The sequence below is a fragment of the Panthera uncia genome, chromosome B4, assembly GCF_023721935.1.
Source record: "Panthera uncia isolate 11264 chromosome B4, Puncia_PCG_1.0, whole genome shotgun sequence".
Taxonomy (NCBI): domain Eukaryota; kingdom Metazoa; phylum Chordata; class Mammalia; order Carnivora; family Felidae; genus Panthera; species Panthera uncia.
In genome coordinates, this window is record NC_064809.1 from 91818372 (window position 1) to 91832655 (window position 14284).

The 14284-nt window shown below is 38.2% G+C and overlaps 1 protein-coding gene across 2 annotated transcripts in view; it reads left to right on the plus strand.

Annotated features, from left to right (window-relative positions):
• The first annotated feature begins 374 nt into the window (after positions 1 to 374).
• FRS2 (fibroblast growth factor receptor substrate 2) overlaps positions 375 to 14284 on the plus strand; it is a 109278-nt gene continuing 95368 nt past the window's right edge. For both annotated transcript variants that reach the window (XM_049625957.1, XM_049625959.1), the window contains exon 1: positions 375 to 555. The gene's annotated coding sequence lies outside the window, so the exon portion shown is untranslated. The remainder of the gene's footprint in view (positions 556 to 14284) is intronic.

Sequence of the window (14284 nt, forward strand, 5' to 3'; positions counted from 1 at the left end):
CGCGTAGTACATACAGTGCCTGTGTGGAGTTAGCGTTCAAAAAAATGTTAACTACCATTATTTTTAAAGGAGGCGGACTGGAGTGGAGAAAATACTGGAGTCGGAAGGCCGGTTGTGTACGCTAGACCCCTGCACCCAAATTCCCCGATCCTCGGTTTCATGGTCTGGAAAATTAGGTGGCTGGAGTGGAATAACTGGAAGAGCAGTAAGGGACGCAACCATAGCCTGAAGATCCAAAGGGCCTCGGCGCAGAAAGGGTTAGTGACGAGTCTGGGGGCGGTTTTACGGCGCTAGGCGGGAGAGGCCACGCCCCGCCCCGCCCCACCCCGCCCGGGAGGCCCTGGCAGCTCCGGCCCGCTAGCAGTTCCGGTGCCAAAACCCTTCCCTCCCCCGCTCCCCCGGAAGTGCTTTTCAAAGGTTCGGGCCGGAGAGAGGCCTGGTAGGCACAGCTGCTGTGGCTCGATCGGCTCCGCGTAAGGGTTCCTGCCCTGGTCGGAGCCCGGAGGTCCGCGGCCGCCGACCCGCGCCTGCTCCCTCCCAACGTCCAGGCCGACGGTGAGTGGCCGGGGGAGCACACCCGGACTGCCGCCGGCCGCGTCAGGGCTTGTGCTCTCGGGCCCCCGCTGCCCGCTCTACGTTGCGGGCTCGGCTGTCGGGGTTCGGGGAAGGGGCTTGACGACCGCCGACGTTCTCGCACAGTCCGCCGGGCGGGAAGAAGCGGGCGGCCGGGCCTTGGGGTAGGCGGGGCGGAGCCGAGGAGGGGGTTCCTGGAGCTGTTGTAGCCGTTGGGACTTCAGAGTGGGGATGGGCTGGGCCTCCGTCCGTCCGACCTCCTCATTTCTGCTCCCCCAAATCTTCGCGCTGCATTTCAGATTTGGTTTTCTGTGTCGACATGGGGCTGGGAACCTGGACACCAGACTCTGTCATGGTTCCAGTTCCCGACTTTTGCATCCTTTGGCTCTGTCCTCGGGTCAGTAATTAGCCTGGGTCCCAGGGGTGTCGTCTCCTCGGTCCCAGAGCTGGGCGATGCCTGTGTAGATGCGGGGGATCCTTTGCAAAGCTTTTCGTCCAGACCCGCCTAGGGGTTTCCCGGGATCGAATTGGACTGCTCTCGGGACCGGTTCTGGATACGTAGGTCAGTGTGGCACCAGCGTGTCTCCCACGATCTTTACTCACTGGAAAGCTTGCTCAAGCTGTTGTTGAAGTCACTTAGAAAAACAACTTGCTCGAGCAAAGTCAGTAGTTGAGATGAGTTGTCTTTTTTCTTGCAGGCTTAAGGATGCTGTTCTCTAATATGCACTCCTAATTCTTGTGGCCATCTGAAGTCACAGTTGTACGATGAGTTCAGTCTGCGGTTATTGCATGAATTAATTGCAGAGGGTTGGCGAATTCTTGTATCCCCTCTTTCCCGAAGTTTGTATGCCTTCATATTTGGAACTGTCATTTTCCTTAACCTTTAAAGAAAATTTTTTTTTTCTCAGTAACTCCATCGGGGTTTCGTATACTGTTGCAATTGTACTGCATTGCAGAGGGTGCACACAGGTGGGCAGAGGGGTTTCCTGGGTGTGTGTTTTTAACCTATATTTTGAAGTGTTTACCTCCGACAAATTGAGAGTTTCCTAGAGGAGGAGAAAGTGATGTAGGTAGTTTTGTTTTTGTTTTTGGTTTTTTTAGTGAACAGATTTTATATAATAAACTGCTGGAAGGTTTGTAGGAGATAAGGGTTTTCCACACTTAATAGTGATTTTTAAATTATCACAAGAAAATGTGGTTACTGCAGGTTATGGCTGTCTGCAGATGACCGCTGATTTTGCAATGCAAGTATACACAAAACCATCTTTGTGAAACCAGTGACACTTTGCTGCATTTCTCATCTTGTGCTTATATTAGGACATACACTGTAGTTTTTTTGGGACTTACCTCATTCTCCTCCCACTACTGGAAGGGAAGGTAATATCATGAATTAGGGAAAGTAGACTGAAGTGATAAGTTTCAGTGAGCTCTCCTGTGGACAAGAACATTTATTTTAGTGTTGTTGATTTTCAACAGGCATAGGGTGGATGATTTTTTAAAAACGGTTTCTTTTATTCCTTTATTGATTGGTCAAAGGGTGGATGGTTTTTAAAGTCCCTGGAAAAAATTGTGGAAGGAAGATTAGTTGCCCGTGTTTTAGATAGGAACTCTAGATTCTTAGTCATTTGAAGTACTTAATTGTTTAGAGCTTCTGGTTGGAATATTGGAATAAAGAAAATCTGCAAAAGGAGTCAAGTTAGACATGATTCTGAATCCATACTGAGAGTATGATAGCTAATGTGTTTAGAAGGGAAGTATGTAAAGAATTGTAAGAGCAGAAGAAGGTAATTGGGGAATTTCAGGTGCCCTTAGGCACTGTAAATTTTATTATGTTCAAGTTCATTCAATAGATATTAAACATTTACATTGTAAATTTTATTGTATTATTCAAGTCAATTCATTGGATACTGAACTTTTGCTGTTAGGCATCAAGCTATGTCAGGCAACCATGTAGGAACAAATAAAGATATGGCCAAAAGCATTAAAATTCATGTGTTGGCAGTAATTTCCTAGGATGTGTCAGAAATCGTGAAGAGGTGAATTGAATTGTTAGGCATATTAAATTTTTTCTAATGGGAGGTGGGTGTTGTGTGTTTCATGAAAAGCACTGTTAGGCATTGTAGGATACAAAGATTAAGTTTTTGGTCTTTATGAATTTGAAATCTAGAAGGGGATGTAAGATATCTGCATAAAAATATGTAAATGCTTACTGTGTGAGTGGTTTGACCCAAAGTTTGGAATTCTGTGAAAGGAAAATTGGTTCATTTTTAACTGGAGTAATCAGCTAAAAAGTGGAAAGTGGTGGAGGTTAATAATATTTATGAAGGTAGCTCTGAAGCTGTTGAACACTTAGCACTATGCTTTATGCTCTTGGACTTACATACATTTTCTAAGTTTCACCACAACATATAAGCATCTTTCTTAATCACGAGGGCAATACTCAAATATCTTAAGTTGCTGAGTCTCCGTTTGAATCCAGTTCTGCCTGGCACCAAAGCCCGTGCATTTCCACTATATCATGCTGCCTCCCAATAAACTGGTAACCTGATTTTACCATTGCAGAGGGTAAGACTTTGCTAAGACAAAAATTTAGGGGTTGGTAGTAGGTGGATGAAGAAGGCTTTTCAAATAAAGGGAATGAGGTAAGCACAAGTGTGGAGGTGGGAAAGGCCATCGTATACACAGAGAAAAGTTAGTGGACAGATTACTTAGAATATAGGGTTGATTTTTGGAAATGAGAGATGCGGTTTGAAATTTTAACTGGGGCTGGATTGAGGAACATACTTAAATGCTGTATTTAGGAGTTAATGAGAAACGAGGTCTAATAGTGTCATATGTAAAATGGTTGTAGAAAGCCAACTTTCAATATACATATTGGGCAAGGGCAGTGGCATTGAGATGGGGCGGGGGGAGGAGCAATTGTTGGGGGAAGGTTGGGGGGAACTGGAAGTTGAAAATTATACTCATTTTAAGTATGGGTGATGGTGATGGTGGTACTATTATTAGAAATATAGGCAAGGAGGTGCATAGTGTGATCAGTTTTGAATATGTTGAGTTTTTTATGTACTTGCAAGACACTGGAAATGCCCAGAGGCTTTTGGAAATGTGGGTTTGTAGTTCATGAGAGAGGTCAATGCTAGGCATATATTAAATATGGGTGTAGAGGACAATACAAATAGATGCACTTGTTGAATCTGTATAAATAGGAGATGAAAGAGCCAGGGGAGAGTTTATGAGGGAAGAAAAAAAGTGAACCTTTATTTGAGATGGCATCTGTTTAAAACAGGAGGAAAATAAATATAGTCTGTATTGTATTCTGCTCCCTCTCATTGCAGATTCAGGAGTACAAAGAATCTGATCATTGAAAATCCAGTCGGGAAATACAATTTTTTTGCCATTGCTAGCAAGAATATTATGCTACTGTTACCCCATTTCATAGAGGATGAGTTATTTCAGAGTCATTTGTTCCAGAGTGTTAGGCTTTGATTACTTAAGAGCTGTTTGGTCTTTTCTTTTGGGCATTTGCTGGCAAGTGATATGTGAGGATTTGGAAGCAAATCTCTGATAAGTATTCTGTTTATTTATGTGTGTGACTTTTAATTTTGATTTCGATATCAAGAGTCTCTGAATATTCAAATATATTTTTGTGCCTTACTTTCCTACTGGCTGCTAATAGTGCCGTTTATAGAAAATGGTATTTAATTACATACTTTTTTTTTTTTAATTTTTGACGTTTTATTTTTTGAGGGAGAGACAGAGCGTGAGCAGGGGAGGGGCAGAGAGAGAGAGAGACACAGAATCCGAAGCAGGCTCCAGGCTCTGAGCCGTCAGCACAGAGCCCGACACAGGGCTCGAATCCATGAACGTGAGATCGTGACCTGAGCCGAAGTTGGAGGCTCAACTGACTGAGCCACCCAGGCACCCCTAATTATGTATTTTTTTTCCAACTCTCTTTTATAAGTACTTTTGATGAACATAAGCAGTTTTGTCTTTAATGTTCTGATTATTCTAGAGGGATAGAATTGTAAGAGACTTTTATCCATCACGTAATGATACATATATAAAAACTATTTTTATTTGGGAACTATTTAAGTACTGTAGATTTTTAGAATTTCCTGTAGTTTTCTGTTTAGATACTTAAATATGGGGAACCTGTGTATTAATGTGTAAAAAATTGTAATAGTTTAAGGAATGAGGCTTAGAGTTGTAACTTTATGAGGGCAAGTTTATTATTTTTAGATTGAGTAACCATGGAAGTGCTTATTTCCTTCTTGAGGATTAATATACCCCTTTTGTTTTTGAGGAATATGTTTTTTTACTATATCAGGCACTTGGGAATGTCCTAAGAGTCCTGCGTCAGTGTTGTTGGAGGCAGGGGGGTTTGTGTGTGCTTTGTCTGGGCTGGTTGGCTTAGTTGCAGTGAGCCTGGTATTATTGAGGCAAAGGTCAGGAGTTCCATTTAGCTTTAGTCTGAGTGATGGCCAGGGAAGTACACCTCTAGCCAGCTGTCTTGGAAATTCCTCAGTTGTCATTGGTCACAAAGGTGACTGGATTAGGATGGATCTTTATACCACTGAAAGGATATTAGCGGAAACTTAGCATAATGGTTAGTAACTCTGACTCTGGAATTAGACAGATCTGTGTCAAAATTCTTGGTCTGTGACGTTGGGAGAGTCCCTAAACCTCTCCAAGCCTCTATTTCCTCATTATTGAATAGGTTAATATTTGGTTTGGGCATGTCCTACCGTTGTTTTCTTTTTCCAAGTGGGAGTTAGCTGCTTAGACCTGTGGTTCCCTAGTGCTGGACTATGAAGTGTAGTCCGTGAGAGTTCTCACTTGTCTGAAATGAGAATGAGTTAGCTTTTCATAAAACTAGATCTGTTGAATTTAAAAGACAGTATTTTTTCTAAAAGTATCTTTTACCATTTCTGATGTAAGCATATTAGTTCTTTTATGAAATAATGCTGGTGGTAATTGACAGTTATTTTCTTTTTAAATGTTCTTGTCAAAATAATAGTTGGCAACTCTATGCATGTCCCCCAGTTTTATTGTTTTTAAGATTATGCGTGTCCCCCCAGATGTTATTGTTTTTAAGATTATGGTTCTGTGAGATTTGAAAATCTTGGCTTAAACAGAACCAGGGAATTGGGGGAGATTACTTATCCAATATATTATACATAGTCATGTTAGGTGTGGGGTACATTCTACCCTTCCATTACCCAATAGGGGCTGTATTTTGATTCTCACCACCGCTGAATTTAATGTTGTGAAGTTTTACATGAAGACCTTCAAGGAGCAGTTCAGATTATTTTCAATTCAGACAGGTTGCTTCAAATTATTTAAAGCTGTATTTCCTAACCAGAGTCTCGAGAGGAAACTGGTAAACTATGGGGGCTGTCTGGGGGTGCTGCTCTAAGACATTACTCTGTTGATTAGCCAACAAGATAACTAACTAGCCTCTGACATAGTGAAGTAGTAGAAATTGGCTTTCCTTTTCACCTCTTCTGCAGGGAAGATCTTTGAAGCTAGAGTACGAAAAGCTTTCTTAATATAGCAAGTAAACCTTGTACAAATATCAGTATTCAAAATGCTTTCTAGAGAAAGAATAGTTCAGCACTTTGCATAATGGGTTATGTAAGTGGAGCCACAGAAGTCCTCCTGGGGACACAAACCAATTATTAGCATAAGCACTATTGAAATTACATTCAGTTGTCTAGATGGGAAGTGTTTTTACTCCCTCGTTCACTTAGCACTGGGGGGCCGAAAACTTAAGGTGCAGAAGCCTAAATGACTGTTAAATTAAGGCTTAACGTTGGTTTCCTTTTAGTGTTTTTGGATAGGTAATTTTAAGAATTGCGAGTGCTATAGAAATACTGAATATGTGTTAGAATACCTAAAGGAAAATGTTCAGGTTAAGTTGAAATAGCTTAGGCCCTCTGTCTTTTAATGTTAAAGGAAACTGGAGGTTTGTTGCTTTAGATATTAAGGATGTTATTGTTTTATACAGTTTTGTTGTATATCATTGTTTCTGGTAAGTAAAAGACTCGTATAGAATTCATTTATTTTAAAAATGTTTACATTTTTCCTCGGAAATACTTCTGATGGCAGAAATGAATGGTATGCTCAGAAGTCTGGAGAGGTAGCCCAAAGAGTCCTGCTCTAGGTAGAAAACTTCATGATTCCTATAAAAATTCACATGAATTTCACATTTTGCTATTTTATGTAGATGTAAACAGTGTTTTAAAGCACTGTCGGCTAAAATTGGTGCCCCCCAAAAGGAGCAATATGTTCATCCTGGGGAGTTTCATATCCCTATGACATGGCTTGTTTAGTAGCAACTGTGCTTAACCATTTATTTTTGGCTCATAAAAGAAAATGCTGTGTTTAATGCTTTTTGGTGGGACACGGGATTGTGGGCAATTATTGACACTTTATAGGTTTTTAACAAACATCAAACAGTTTTGAATACTACTAAGAAGCTGTAGTTTCATAGAAATAAAATGACTTTAAAAGGAGATTTAATCAATTTTAAGATGTTCTTTTATATTTTAAGATTATTCAATTATCAACATATTTCTAGTGTTACAAAAAATATCGCAGCAGTGTCTAATTGAACTTTCTGTAATGATGGAAATGTTCTAAGTCTGCTCTTCAATAGTGACCCTCATATTCCTACCAAGCACTTAAAGTGTGTCTAGTTTTATAGAAGAACTTTTAAATTTTATGTAATTTTAATTAGTTTAATTGCGAATAGCCTCACTTGTGGCTAGTGACTACTGTTAGTGCTGCTTTCAAGGGTTAGGAAGCCCAGGAGAAGGGAGGTTAGAAATCTTTCTGCCACTCCTCAGCTCAGTTATAAGCCAAGATTAGGCACTTGGTAAGTGTTTCTTAAATGAAATAAAATTTTTATTTCAATTTTTTTTTTTTTTTTTTTAAATTTGAGAGAGAGAGAGAGAGAGAGGGTGCGAGTGAGTGGGGGAGAAGGGCAAAGGGAGAGGGAAAGAGAATCGTAAGCGGGCTCGGTCCTACAACCTTGGTATTGTGACCTGAGCCAGAATCAGGAGTCTGAGGCTCAACCGACCGAGCCATCGATGGGCCCCCGTTGTTTCAATTTTTAAGACCAAAGTTTGTGAAATAATCTATTATTTTTAGAGAGTGATCACTAGTCTTGATTATTTTCTTCTGTGTTAATTTTTAAATTTTACTTTTATTACAAGAGTATACAGTGTGCTGAATGTACAGTTTAAATAATTATACAATTGGGGCGCCTGGGTGGCTCAGTTGGTTGGGCATCCGACTTCAGCTCAGGTCATGATCTGGCAGTCTGTGAGTTTGAGCCCCCGTGAGTTCAAGCCCCACGTTGGGCCCTGTGCTGACAGCTCAGAGCCTGGAGCCTGCTTCTGATTCTGTGTCTCCCTCTCTCTGGCCCTCCCCTGCTCACACTCTGTCTCACTCTCTTAAAAATGTATAAAAAATATATAAACATTAAAAATAAATAGATAGATAGATAGATAGATAAACAATGAACTACCATTCATTGGTAGTTCTATTCTATGGAAAAATAGAACGTTGCTAGTATCTTTGGAGTCCCTTTATACTCCTCACCATTTGTGTTCTCTGACATGTGTTCTAAGTCACCACCATCTAAATTTTGTGTTAATCGTTCCCTTTTCCTTTTTATTTTAATGAATTAAAAAAATTCATTTCCCTTTATTCCAGTTTGGAAGTTAAATTTTATGTAGTTTTCCTTTATTTTAGTTTTTCCTTAATCCCAACAAATTAGATATTATTATTGTTTTAAACACTTGCTTTAATTTGCCTCTGTATTTACAAATGTCTTTGCTCATCATTCCCATTTGCATCTCAGACCTCTTGTCTGGGATCTAAGACCATTTTGTCTCTGCCTGAAACATATCCTTTACAGTTTTCTTTAGTGAGGGTCTGTTGTTGGAAAATGTTTCATTTGTTTGAAAATACATCTAAGTCTCATTCCTGAAGATGGGTTTTTCTGAGTATGCATTCTGTGTTAGCAGTTAGCATTCTTTGTTCATATAGCTCTTATTCCATTCTCTTCTGGCTTCTGTTGCTTTGAAAAATCTGTAATCCATCTAATTGCCATTCTTTTACAGATACCTGTTGTTTTATTATAGCTATATTTAGAATATTTAGAATCTGTTTTGCACACCATATTTGGGTATGTCTAGAAGTTGATTTCTTTTTATTTATCATGCTTGGAATTCACCAGGCCATAGAATCTGAGGATTGGTCTCTTGCAAAAATTTTGGAGAACTTTTGGCCATTTTCTCCTCAGATTTTATCTTCTGTATTTTTTTTATCTGGAACTTGTATGGAAGTATACTCAGTCTTCTTACTGTACCCTCTATGCCTCTTAACCTGTCATATTTCATTTTTTATATTTCATATTTTCCATTTCTTTATCTTTCTGTGTTGTGTTCTAGACAGTTAGATCTTTCTTCCATTTGGCTAATTCTTGCTTCAGCTGTGTTTAACCAGTTTATTGAATTAAAAAAATTTTTTTTCACTTTGTTTTAACTATGATATTTTTATAGTAAAATATACTTACCACTTTAAACTTTTATTTTATTTTCTTAAAGTACTTTTATTTATTTTGAGAGAGACAGCACAAGTTGCAGAGGGGCAGACAGTGAGGGAGAGAGAGAATCCCAAGCAGGCTCCACATTGACGTTGTGGAGCCTGAGCCGGGGCTTGAACTCATGAAACTGTGAGATCATGACCTGAGCTGAAAACAAGCATCAGATGTTTAACTGACTAAGCCACCCAGGTGCTCCTAAACTATTTTAAAGTGTTAGTTCCGTGATGTTAAGTACATTCACTAACACCACTGTCCATCTCCAGACCTTTTTTTTTATCATCGCAAACTGAAACCTGTGCCCATTAAACAATAATTTCCCATTTCCCTCCCTTTACTAGCCCCTGGCAGGAACTGTTATACTTACTGTTTCTATGAATTTGGCTATTCTAGTACCTCATATAAATGGATCATATAATATTTGTCCATTTGTGTCTGGCTTATTCACTTAACATAATGTCTTCAAGGTTCATCCATGTTGTGTAGTATGTTCATTGAGTTTTAAAAATTTTCACCTACTCTATTTTTTCATTAAGTTCCTTTTTAAGACTGCTTTATCCTTATTATTTTTTGGTAGTCTGCTTTTTCTTGGCCATGTTCTCAAACTTTTATTTTTAAAAAAACCTATTAAATATATTTCTTTTATATTTGTCTGATAATTTCTATATCTGAAATCTTTGTATATGATTCTGCTGTTTGTTTTGGCGTATTAATTTTACAGAGTGATTTTTAATACTACTTTAAAATCGTAGGTTAGGGGCGCCTGGGTGGCTCAGTTGGTTATGTCCGACTCCAGCTCAGGTCGTGATCTTGTGGTTTGTGGGTTTGTGCCCCTCGATGGGCTCTGTGCTGACAGCTCGGAGCCTGGAACCTGCTTTGGATTCTGTGTTTCTGGCTCTCTCTGTCCCTCCCCCACTCATGCTCTGTCTCTCTCTGTCTCTCAAAAATAAATAAACATTAAAAAGTAAGATAAAATAAATAAAATTGTGTAGTTTAGAGCTTATAAGTAAACCCCTGGTGGTTAGTATCTTGTTTTCTTAAATTTTGGTCAAAATGTTGTTTGGTTTATTTATGGTGTAGTTACTTTTTTTCCTTTGCAACTAATAAGCAACCTGCAGGGAGGTATCCTAGTGTTTTATTTTTTCTTAATGAAAAACTAAGTACAGTAATATAACTTATCTTTGTATAGTGCTTTCTAGTTTGCCAAGGATTTTTATATTTTATGATTTTATTTTATATTTCTGGAAACTAAGACAGACATAGCTAATAAGAGGTAGCATTGGAATTTATACCCTGGTTTACTTAATATTCTTTTTACTAGCTACACTTGCTTTTTAAGTTATTAGATAGACTGTAAACTTAGGGCATGGTCTGTGTGTGTCTTGTACACTGTTACACTGTCAGTACCTTGAACTTTTGAATGAATAAATAACGTAGACATGAGTTGCTCTCTGACGAGGGTCTTATAAGGTAGTATTGTTATAATCATGTTCTTATGTAGTTTATGTTTATATATGCATATAGATAGATATAATGTATAATTACCATATAATTATATACATGTGATTGTTGAGAGCTTAGAGCTTGTGTGGGAGAGGTTTTTGATGCTTTGCATAACTCCAGCTAAGATTTTCAGATCAAAAAGTTGATGGATTTGCGTATAGCAAAGATTTGGTTTACTTGAAAATACTAGATGTTGAAGGGGTGTGTGGGTGGCTCAGTCAGTTAAGTGTCCAACTGTAGATGTCGGCTCAGGTCATGATCTCACAGTTGGTGAGTTCAAGCCCACAGCACAGAGCCTGTTTGAGATTCTCTCCCTCTCTCTCTCTGCCCCTCCGCTGTGCGTGCGCGCTCTCTCTCTCTCTCTCTCTCTCTCAAAATAAATAAATAAAATATTAGGAAAAAAACATTAGGTGGTGAAGGTTGGTGAGACAGATTTCTTACACTAGTTCAGTTCTTTTTCTAGTTGTTAAACAATTCTTTAAGATTTGGTCATCAGAGGAAATGACTCAAGGTTTTCCTAAGGTCACTTTTTGCATTGATAAACTAAGATGTCATGTTGGTTAAGGTAATCTTTTGACCTGGTGAATTGGTAGAATCTGGGTCCTTTTTTCGCTTACTTCCTACCTTCTATCTCCCATTCTCAGTTAAAGCTGGAAGGACTTAGGAATTATTGAATCTTGGCTAAAACATGAATTAATTCAATGAATGACTGAGTCAGTAAATAGTTATTGGGAGACTAGTAGGTATCAAGAGCCATGCTTGGCATTGAGGTTAAAATGGAGAATCAAGGTGGATGTGATTGCTATCATGTAGCACAATTTAGAGGTCATGAACTATTATATCCTTTGTCTGTGTTAGTCACTTAATATATTTAAATTGAATATATGTAAGAAAATCTTATTTATATCTGTTGAAACTTTTCTGGCAAGGGAGAAAATTCTGAGGACTGTTGCTTAATGGAATATGTAAGTATAGGGTTTGAGATTCAGAACTATTCACTTAAGCATATTCTGAAAATTGACTGATACTTTCATTTAAATTGAAGCCTTTTATTAAAGCCTGACTTAAGTAAGTTATGGTTCAATCTAAAGTCTGCTATTTGCCTCATGTGGTTTTGTGAATAGTTAGTAGGCAGTAGTGTCTTGAAAGATATATATTTCATGGCTCATTTTACATTACTTTATCTCCCACCCCCTCAAAAAAAAAAAGTGCCTAATATATATGTAAGTAGGCATAGGCATTAAAAAAAAAAAAAAAAAAAAACTTCTATTATGAGGTAGAGACTCATAGGAAGTTGCAAAAATAGTCGTGTCCTATATACTCTTACCTCAGTTTCCCCAATGGTGACGTTTTATATAGCTGTCGTACATATGAAAATCGGAAAGTTGATATTGGTACATTACTGTTAACTACACTACAGACCATGTACAGATTTCATCATTTTTTAAACCTTGCATCTCTGTGTGTGTATGTGTGTAGTTCTATACAGTTTTATCCCATGTATAGTTTTGTGTAACCACTACCATGATCAAAATTCAGAACTGTTCCATCACCACAGAACTCCTGTGTTACCTGTATATATTCACAACCCCACCCAACACTAGTTTTACCATTATGAGAATTTTGTGTGAATGAAATAATATAGTATGTAGCCTTTTGAGATGTATATTTTAAAACTCTAATTTGTTTTAATTCCAGAAGTAAAATAACATTTCAGAAAGGTTAGACAGTGGAAAAAACATAATTTGAAACCACCCTCTCATACTTATCATTTTGGAGTTTTTTACAGCCTTTTTCATATGATGTTTTATATCATATTTTTAGCAAATGCTCAACTTTGCTTTTTTTAACTTAATATTACATTAAATATTTTCTGTTACCATCATACTTAATTTTTACTATTATAGGAAATGTTGCAGAAAACACCTTTGAGCATATAGATTTCATCATATTTTTAGTTATTTCCTTAGGGCAGATCCCAACTGTGTGATATTAAGACAAAGGATATGAAGGTTTATTAGTCTTGAAACATTTGGTCAAATTGTTCCCCAAGAGGATAGTATTACATAGTATTACTAGTACTGTTTCACTGTTTCCTTGTTAGATTGGATATTAGTGTTACTCCCCCCACCCCCAACCCCGACTTAATAAGGTGAAAAAGGTACTTCACTGTTCTAATTTTAGAGTGCATTTCTTTATGTAACATTTTTTTCTTTGAAGAGGAAAATTGATTGTAGTGTCAGAATGACATGAACTTTTAAAAATGTGATTTTGCTTTTAAGTAATTTAGAAAAGCATTTTAACGTCTCTGTTAGTGTTCAGCAGTTCTGAGCAGGAGGTTGAATCACCAGATCCTTCTTCTTTACATTACCTGTACCTCCTTAGTTTGCAGGTGTTACCTGCAATGCCAGTTTCTGCATTGCTTCTCTCTGGTCTCTACCGTTCTCTCTTAGTTACTATCCTCAGTCTGGATTCTTGACCTTTTCCCCTGTTCCTCATCAGAGAGTGAGTGGCTGCTCCCTCCACTGGTACCACACCAGCACTTCATTCATTTCTCCCATGTTCTTGTCAGCTTCAAGTGCAAGGTCATGCTACTATGTTAATGCATTACTGTGATGTTATCCTTATGGCTAAGTATAATCCTGGGACACTCTGGTGGCCACCACAGAAGTTATATGGCTAATAATGTATGGAGTGTATATAAGGTACATGAACACAAAAGTAACAGAATACAAGGAAATTGTACACCTTTTACTTTTCTGTATGTTTTGGAAGATAGCAGTATTCTTAGAATAATAGGCCATCAGGATAATAATAAAACCCTTAAAACAAAAGTTTTTAGTTGAATGTTACTAAGTGCTGTGCACTCTGCAAGCAGTTTATTTAGACTTCACAATTTTCCCATAAATTATGGGGGTATCTAGATAGGAAGATCACATACGTGATATGGAATAGGTAATTGAAAAAGTTGGTTAGCAAACTGATACACTGTTTATAATTTTAACTCAAATATACACTATATTCCTTCACCATTTTTTGGCCTCTACAGTGTCAGTGTTTTTCTTTATGGGTAGATCCTTTGATTAAAATTCTGGATTGTCAGGGCACCTGGGTGGCTCAGTCAGTAAGTGTCCGACTTTTGCTCAGATCATGATATCGCAGTTCTTGAGGTTAACCCCATGTCAGTCTCTGCACTGACAGCTCAGAGCCTGGAGCCTACTGCGGATTCTGTGTCTCCCTCTGTCTCTCTCTGCCCCTCCCCTGCTTGCATTCTGTCTGTCTGTCTCTCTCAAAAATAAACATTAAAAAAAAAAAGAATTCTACATTGTCTTTTTAACATAATCCACACCTAGGAGGCATAATCTATTAGATATCATAACAGTATCCATTTCCTATAGAAGAGAGAATTTAAAGCACTTTCTGTGGTTTTATGCTTTTTTTCCTTATTCTTTTAAAGCTGTTTTATATACACGTAATTCCATAATAACTTTTAAGAAAACAATTAGCCTTTGCCCCACCCCTTTCGCACTCATAATCTGTCAGAAACAGCCGGCTCTTGTTAAGCGTCCAGCTCATTTGTTGAGAGCAGAAGGGTGG